Source organism: Varanus komodoensis, unplaced genomic scaffold, assembly GCF_004798865.1.
Source record: "Varanus komodoensis strain SLA01 unplaced genomic scaffold, ASM479886v1 scaffold5, whole genome shotgun sequence".
NCBI classification, from domain to species: domain Eukaryota; kingdom Metazoa; phylum Chordata; class Lepidosauria; order Squamata; family Varanidae; genus Varanus; species Varanus komodoensis.
In genome coordinates, this window is record NW_025336087.1 from 48,353,378 (window position 1) to 48,361,450 (window position 8,073).

The following is an 8,073-nucleotide window of genomic DNA, read 5'->3' on the forward strand; positions in this document are numbered from 1 at the left end:
TCACCAAAACCCAGTTTGGGCACCTGTGGGAAAGAAGAGGAGGGGCTCAGTAGAGACCTGTCACATTGTGTGAGTACACTGCACTGTGGCAACACCTGGGTTGCACGCAATGTGCGGAGTGCCACCTACCGCCTCGCTGCGCTCCCCTGAGGACATGCAAGCAGGGGGCTTCCACAAAGCAAAGGGCAAAGCACCCCAGCGGGATCCTTAGTCAGTCACCCCCAAGAGTTGTCTGCAGGTGCCAGGTTACTACTGTTGGACACCATTTCCAGCTGGCCAGGGGTTGATGGGAGTTGTTGTCCAAAACTTCAGGAAACTGCCGAGTTGGGGAAGGCTGCCTTACTGTATACGTGAGTTTCTAAGATGGTCAGAAGGAAGCTCAGTAGACCAGCTTGATGCCATATTTTCCAGAGCAAGCTAGTAAAGCAAGCTAGAGAAGTGGATCCTCCAATATGATGGCAGCGCAGGGGGAACCAGTCTAGAGGCTGATCTGATATACATTCAGGTGATGCAGTGCAGGAACTAAATTCCTGATGCTACAAGCTGAGATGTAAAACAAGGCGTCACAACTGGAAGCATAAATTAGCACCCAGCAAAGAGGTCCCCATGCTCGCTAACCTGAGGTTGCATAATGTTTCATATGATGAATTTTGCATGGGAACCCATCAACCCGAACAAATAGGGTGAATCCAAGACCTCTAAAATGTTTTTTAGAAGGCTGGAGGGAACACATCTGAAAAAGGCTTCGGAGTGGGTGTTTTGAACCATGGTAATATATCAAGCAGACACGAGTGTCAGCAGTAATGTTAGGGACAGGGAATGTGGAACATGTTGATGCTGGCACACCAGCGAGGTCATGAGGAGCCCCCTTCATCCTGTGCTAATTTAAAAATAGCCTTTATGCAACAATTCCTATTACATATATTGAGTCACCTTTGTTCTGCTGCTACTGGAATTCACTGATTCACTACACTGATTCTGCATAGTGAGAAAGTCCTCAATCTCAACACAGACTGCTTAACAGAAGGAGAAACCACGAGATGTTTCCCTCTCTGCCCCTGCATTCTAGTTCACGGCCAATGCAGAATCCAGGAATGACTCCAGAGGGTGGCGAGAGGTAGTGGCCACTTTCCCCACATATTTCTGCTATTCCACTCCCTCCCCCAGCTTTTGGACAGAGTCGGAACAGATTCAGAGCTCTCTTATTCTGAATTGGATGCGAGATTCACAAATATCTTCATAAAGAGGATGGAAAGAACTGGCTGTTTTTGTTTTAAGTGGGTGAGAGAACAGAAACTGACCGATTCGTCCATCCAGTCAGAGTATCCTTTTCTGTCAACTTTCAGATATTCAGGTAAACGCACTGATGCCCACTTCAGCCACTTCAGGAGCTCTGTAATCGAAATGGGCTTGGGAACAAAGTGCTAATTCAAGGGGAGCCCTGTTGCCCTCCTCTTCACTCCTTTATGTTACCATCTTTACATTTTGACCTTCTCTGATGGAGGGTCTTTTAGCTGCATGTTTGTCCAATAAGATGGTAACAAACAGGAATATTTGTTGAATATTTACCAATATAACAAAGGCCCATCTTCCAGAAAAGGATCAGTAATGGGCTTTAGAAGGCTTCCGTGACCTAAAGTTTCCTATTAGAGAGCATCAGCCAGTCAAAATCTTTTGTAAGTCCTTCATTAAATGCAGCACAGGAGTCACAATAGTAGGAATGCACTCTTCGTTCACATTAAAAAAAATAAAAAAATCTGGTACTATGTGAGACGTCCTTGGGGGAAAAGGAAGAGGAAGAAATCATCTTCAGAGACAAGAAGGAATTAGGCCAGAAGAGGCCTGTTTGGGAGGAGTCTTGCTAGCAGGCAGAATCATGACCTAAAGAAATTTCTTATTTAATTCACATGTGATTCATGCCCATACTACTCCAATATCCCAAAGAGTCTCTGGGTGGTTAATTCCATTTTCATGAAAGCAGTCATGTCTTTTCCCAGGAGCACCATCCCGGATCCACACTGTGCCCTGTGCAGCATTGTGTCATGATGTCCCACGTGCGAAGAGGACCGATGGTCAAATACCGGCATCCTTCCAAAGAACAAAAGCCAGGCTACCTATTATTTGGAGAGAAGGTCTTAAGGCCACCTCCAAGATGATCCTGGAGGACATGTGCGCAAAGGAAGCCCTTTTCTTTCCAGGACAGTCCTCTTTCCTGGAGTGTGGGGGAGCTGCCCCGAGGTCCCACGGCTCATGAAATCCGATCTGATCCTCCCATTCAGAGTAGTCCTGGAAGCAAGTGTTCTCAGTGAGCTACATGCAATGCTTGGATCGCACTGAATTGTGTTGAGGTGTGTGTGTGTGTGAGAGAGAGAGAGAGAGAGAGGACAACCAAAATGCTTGGTCATTCGAATCTCGGTAAGGGGAACTCCCCTTGATTTATGGGCAGCCTTGGCTAGGACTCTTACCTCATGTTTTCATAAACCTGCAAGAGTGCAGGCGAGACCAATTTGAACAGTTCCCACAATATACAAGTGTTCAAAGCATCGTTGCAATCAGCCAGCTTTCAATCAAGAAAGTGATGGGAAGATCTTTAATGCCTTTGCAGCCAGCTCACCATTCACTGAAGTAACCCACAGACTTTCCTCACATGACTGATTTGACCGCTTCTTCAGGCCACCAGAGCGACACATGGATCACAGAGGGAGGAGAACAGTACTGGGAAAGGATGTGTGAGAGGTAATGACTTCTGGGACTTTAATCTTCTGAATGCGTGTTGGTCATGCTAACACGGTGTTTTCATATTCAGATTGGGATAAATGCCTCACCTTTGTTGGGCACTGGGACAGGTTAAAAGTCAGCTGCTGCTCTGTGTCCTTGGCAGCAGGTACTGCAGCTCAAGTTCTTGTTTGTGCCGCAGCACCAAAGGTAACGTTCTGTGCCAGCAGGTGGAAAGAGCTGCTGGGCACTGCCACTCCTGCCTGCCAACCACTCCTTGCCTTGAAAGAGCCTCTTCCCGGCCTTCCGAAGCCTGAAGGAGCGGCTGTGGGTGGTCTTGCCCTGCTCCCTCTGCAAAAGCTCCCCTTCCTTGCTGCCTTGATGGACTTTTCCTTCAGCACCACCGCAGGGTAGCAGTGGCTGCTCCACTTCTATCAGCAGCTGGGAGGACCAGCTTTGAATCTGGAGCAAGGAGCCAGGAGAGGCAGAAGCTGCTGGAAGCTCTCCGCTTCATAGGAGTTTAAGACCTTCTCAGTTACTGCATGGATTGATGGAGCCATAGGCAATCTGGCCAACTTCCTATTCTCTGCAGAATATTTTCTCTTCTCAGGGGGTCACTGAGGAAAATCAGCCATGTTAGAGCCCACCACAATTCTCCAAACTCCACTCAGAGCACCTCACTCCTCTCTGAACTGCAACCTGTTTTTCTGCTCCTTGGGATGGGGGGAAGTGCATGTTTCAGTGTGCATTATTGCAGTGTTCAATGAAACATGCATATAGGGAAATGTGCATTTTAAAGCGCACATTTTTCTAATGAGCATGTTTTTCAAACACAATTAGACCCTTGGAAATGTGTGAGCTCCACCAACAAAATGTGCTTGCTTCCGGGGGTGGAGTGGGGGGTTAAAACAGAGTATGTTCTGATCTTTAATGCATGGAAATAAGATTCTTGTACAAACCAGAGTCATCATTAACGTTCTCATATTACTGATATCCTCCTGCCTCTCAAACCTTTTCTGAGTGGTCCTGCAACTCTCTGGAAAGGATATAACAGCATGGGGACAGCAAAAGAATGAAAATCCCTTCTTCCCATGCTTTTGTTGCACTGATGCAACACTGGTTGAAATCAGCACTGGTTTCAACCTAACCTTAGTAACCCCAAGGATATCCTGTCCCTAGAACCCTTCTAAAGCTGCTCCCTTATCCCTGTTTCTCAAAGGCAAGGTTGGAGACCAAGAGAGAGTGCTGATCTGAGGCAGGTAGAACTTTGGAAGGGCTTTGGTCTTAATGGAATAAGTCTGTCCAAACTGGGGGAGTTGGTTTCCCAAATGTGTCTCATCAGCTGAAGCGGTTCAGCGGTCCATATTTCCCATTTGATGTTCTTCTGGCCTCTACCAGTTGTTGTTTAGTTGCAAAGTTGTGCCCAACCCATCACAACCCCATGGACAACACTCCTCCAGGCTCTTCTGTCCTCCATCATCCCTCAGAGTCCACCCAAGCTCACACCAACTGCTTCAGTGACTCCATCCAGCCACTTCATTCTCTGCCATCCCCTCCTTCTTTTGCCATCTATTGTTCCCAGCATTAGGCTCTTCTCCAGGGAGTCCTTCCTTCTCATTAGGTGGCCAAAGTATTTGAGCTTCATCTTCAGTATCAGGCCTTCTAAAGAACACTCAGGGATGATTTCCTTTAGGATTTGATGGTTTGATCTCTTTGCAGGCCTCTACCAGAGGGTGGGGCAAATGCCAAAATAGCTCAAGCCAGTCATTTCCCATGCAGTGCCCTGCAGCTGTTTTCAACTACAACCCTCATCTTTCCTAACCGTGCTGGATGGGGTGATGGGAATGGTAGTCCAAAACACCATATTGGAGGGCACCATATTGAGAAAGTAGGCTTATGCTCATCTGAGGAAGTTTGAGTCCAACAAGCCATGATGGTTCCAAGAAAATGGATATGAGAAGTAGTCTGCAATCCAAATCCAAGCATCTCTACATAAAGGGCTCTCCTCCTCCTCCTCCTCCTCTTTCTTTACTTCTTTCCTGTTGTTTGTTTTGCTTTAAGGAATGTCAAGAAAGTAATACAGCAAAAAATCAGTGGGTGGTTTGCTTGTTTGTTTGCTTGAGATCCTTCCCTGAAGTCAGGCCTCCTGAAGACAGAAGAAGCTGCACTGCTCCCTGCATGTAAATACAACTTCATGTATGCATTCACATCCTGTTCTCCAGGCATTCTCCTGATTTGTCACCAAGCACTCACTGGATTCAGTAATCCAGACAGATTACCACAGGCTTCTATTTTTAGGGATTCGTCTGGTATTGTGGCAATTGCTGCTGATCGGATTACTGCGAGATCGTCACCATGCAAGATGCATCGATGCCACCCTCCCAAAGCCACCCTGTCATTACCGCGTCAATCTGATAGCTGAAAACCTATCACCTAATTTATTTTGAAGCACCCTTGTGCTGGGCGGATGATTAATTCATGAGAAACCCTGCTATCTATCCAAACTTGACACTTTACTTTTTGGCACAGTGGAGAGTACAAGGGTTTTCTATCGTTTGCTTTCGATGTGGTTGGTACACCGAGTCTGGATGGCTTGAAGCACATGATACGGCCCCCGACACACCACCCAGGAGCCCTTCGGAAGGAGGAAATGGTGTCGATGGAAGGAGGAAAAGGCCTCGTTCACATATCCAGAGCACCATCCAGTGGCCTTATGTCCTAATCGCAGTTTCTTAAATTTCCTTTATCTTTGATATATACAAGCCTTGGCCTTTTACATTTTACAATTTGGGAAATATATATGCTAACACTTCTGATGCTTCAAGGAAATATATTCAAGCTTAAACCTGGCTGAAGTGAGGTGTGTCCTAGAGAGACAGATTTTGATTGATTGATGGAGTACAACCCATTGCCTGCTTCTCTTGTGGGTGGGGGATGACAATTTATGCATGCATATATTTTGAAGTTCATATCAATAAGAAGACCTAGATAGCAAAGAATGGCAGGCAGGCAGGCCATATGAGAAATATTCAGTCTGTAGTGCTATTGGCTGCTGAACAGAACTCTCCTAGGTAAGATAATGGACGGTATCATCATTTCTGCAAGTCAAAACCAGGAAAAACACATTGTGAGCAGGTTCGATTTGTTAATTCTAAACCCATCCCCTTTTCATGTCTCTGCACCTAATTCTATCATGGAGAAGAAGAATGGAGAAACTGGAGACATTTACGCCAATGTGGCCTCTTAGACGGTACAGCTTTTTCCCAGAGCTTTATGGGAGCTGTCCATGGTACTCCAGAGTAGTGACCCAAGCTTGGGGCTGAGTTCAGCATCACAGATGGCTCCTAGAAAGCTCAGCAAAAAGCTGCGATGGATAAGGAGCCCTGCTGACATGGGATTGTCCAGGCTCCCCTGGACATTTGGTTTCCATCGTCTAATCTGAGCCATCAGGAGACATGAATGCACCCAAGGAAGGGGACAGCACATGGTCATCTCCTCCTGCATCTATTCTGACCCACCAACTAGTCAAATGTGACGTGGCCCAAATAATTTGTTTTTATTTGTACTGATTCTAGTCCAAAGGCTATGGAATAGGGTCAGCCTCTTTCCCTTATGATGAAACAAGTAGGATCTGCAGCAAAAGGTTACAGTGTACCTTCATTTTCTAATCACACTGCTCCCAGTCAAGGGTCCAGTAAGCTCTGCTCCCACCACCACCATCGCATCACATCCCATTCCTTTCCTTTCCTTCCCAGTCTCACCCTCAGGTTTCCACTTTTCTTTTCCAGTTGTTGCATAGTATTCCAGGACTTCCAGATGTGTTCAGAATTCTCCGTGGGCTTTTTGTTTCCATAGGGTGGTCCCATCAAGGTTTGGATTTGTTTTTAAGAATTGTTTTATTGTTTGGTAGTTTCCCAACAGTGGAGCTTTTTCCTGAGTGTGGCAAAGTCTCGCCTTTGTTTCCCAGTGGCCTTATCTGAATGAATGGAAGAAAGGAAGATGCTTATCCGCCTCTGAAACACGGACAGAACTGCGGATTCCTGGTGGGGCACTTAGTTTTCCGGGCAGGAGGCATTTTAACAAAAACAAATAGTCCCAATTTCTTTTTATGGAGCTCACCACGAGGTGGCAGTGCAGTCTCGAAAATCAGAAATAATTTTGGCAGGCTGTTACTTGCCTTTTTGTCATTTCCTGCTTTATGCAATGATTACAGCCACCCAAAGGTCAGACCGTGGTTTAAATAGTATAGCTTTTGGGAGCTGCACAAGCAGCCCATTTTCTGATAAAGCTTTGGAAATTATATTGTGTGGAGAGCTATATGAACACCTATTTCAGTATGCCTGTCCAAGTTATCTGTCCAAATAAGTCATATAAGTTACAAAATCTGTATTAATGTGACATACAATCATTAGGACAGCTCATCAATCCCCAAAACAGGCCAGCTTTCTAAATTTTCAGTTCTGTTTGTCAGAAAGAATGTTGCAAGAAGCCAGCAGAAGGACTAAGAGAGCCAGGATGCTAACTAGATGCAGGCATCATGGCATCTCAAAAGAGAGCAGAGTTGGATGGCAAACCAGTCTGGAGGGCCCCCAGCTACTGGAGCCAGACCGGAGAACTGTGATGGTGGCCTAGTGACATGAGCATGGCCCAGCTGAATAGCCATTATGCCTGTGGGTCTTGCCACAAAGACCTCCCTGTTCCCACTATAAGGACAGCTGGAGGTACGCAAGCGGCAGCGGCACCTGCCAGTGGTGGCCAGAAGTGCTAGAATTACCTCTGCTACAGCAAACAATTGGACAAGCAGGTCACTGCCCAAACAGTCTCGTTTGGGAGTATTAGATGCGGTTTTATAAATCAAAATAAACAACCAGTAAGTTGGGTCTCCCAGTGTTTTGTATCATTTTGCCCCTACACTTAAATGCCTCTCCAGTGTCCTGGGCTCTGGGCTTTTCAACATTTTTAGTAATGAATTGGAGAGGAAGTGCAGGGAATGTTTGCAGAATTTGCAGATGACAAAACTGGGTGGGATAGCTAATACCCTGGAAGTCAGAATCAAGATTCAAAGTGATCTTGATAGGTTGGATTGCTGGGCTGAAAGCAACAGAATGAAGTTGAACAGGGACAAATGCCTATTTCAAAAAGAAACCAGATGCATGGTTACAAGCTGGAGGTACTTGGCTCAACAATGCTATAAATGAGAAGGATCTTAGAATTGTTGTAGATCACAGGCTAAATAAGAAGTAACAATGTGACGTGGCTGCAAAATAGGCAAATGCTATTTTGGGCCTCATTAACAGAAGTACTACTTTCAAAGCACACGGAGTACTAGTTCTCTTCTACTCAGTACTGGTTAGGCTT